Raw genomic sequence first — 1,216 nt, 5'->3', positions numbered from 1 at the left:
GGTTCCCGCCTCCCTCGTCGCCGCCGGCCCCGCCCCCCTCGGCGCCGCCCATTGGGTGCGGGCCGGGGCGTGCGAGCCAATCAGCGGGGTCCTGCGCCGTGGCGTCAGCTGATCGGAGGCGGGGCGTGGGAGGCACCGGGTTCTCCTCCCCGCGGGGCTCCGTTGGATTTCGGTCGCCTGCAGTCCAGCTGTTCGCGACCCAGATCCGGAATTACGTCCTTCGGTTCTCTGCCCCTTTTGGCATCTCCTGCCTCCTTATCAGAGCTGCTGAAACGTGTGGTGCGAACGCAGCCGTAGTCCCAAATGTCTCTACATCAGTGTTTTTCAACCTCGGCAGCTTTAGGAGGTGTGGACTTCAACTCCCAGAATTCCCCCAGCCAGCAGGGGGAATTCTGGGAGTTGAAGTCCACACCTCTTAAAGCTGTCGAGGTTGAAAACCCTGCTTCATATAGTTCAAAGATGCTTCGAAGTGACACCTTGCTACAAAACTAACCACAACTGAACATACCCTGCAGGAGAGAGGACAAGGTTAGCTCTTCCCACCTGCATCAAAAGCTGCTGGAGCCTCTCAGTCGGCACAGATGTGCAGAATAGCAATCAGTCAAGTGAGCCTTCATGCCTTTCCCCACCAATGGCTGAAACAATGCTATTGTTCCAATAGAAGAGAATATATGTAGCTCAGGGTTGACCAGAGAGTCCTTGGTGCTCTCCGAGCTTGGTTGTCTGCTTGCAGACGTTTCATTACCCCACTAGGGAACAACATCAATGCTGCTGAGTGTGGGGTTTGCATCTTGTTTGTATACAGTAGCTTTCCCTACCTGTGTTGGTGGTACAGTTTTCTCCTTGGTAGTTCCTTGATTAGGGTATTGTTTTCTGTTTGTTTGTCTGGTGTTAATCCCTGCTTATTTGGGTGCTGGCTGCTGGAAAGGATGTGTTCTGGTCTTTTTGTTTCCTTCTTAGCTTTCTTGTCTCTTTTGAATGGTGTGCAAATGTGGTTTATCTCTATGTGTCTACTGATGGCTGATTGTCTGAATGCCAGTCTTCCAGGAATGCCAGTGTTTTTGGATTTAGCTTGGTCTAGGATGCTCAGTTTCCCAGCTGAAACTATGGTTGAGTCTGTCCATGCATTGTGAGATTCAGGAGTTTTTATTGCGTCTTCTGACTGCTAGTTGGTGTCCATGGATGCGCTCTGCTAGCCTTCTGCCTGTCTGTCCTG

This window comes from Python bivittatus, unplaced genomic scaffold (assembly GCF_059951505.1).
Source record: "Python bivittatus isolate LINGU-HERP-01145 unplaced genomic scaffold, Pbiv_v1 ctg000190_np1212, whole genome shotgun sequence".
In the NCBI taxonomy this organism is placed as follows: domain Eukaryota; kingdom Metazoa; phylum Chordata; class Lepidosauria; order Squamata; family Pythonidae; genus Python; species Python bivittatus.
Note: the sequence above shows the minus strand (reverse complement) of the source record.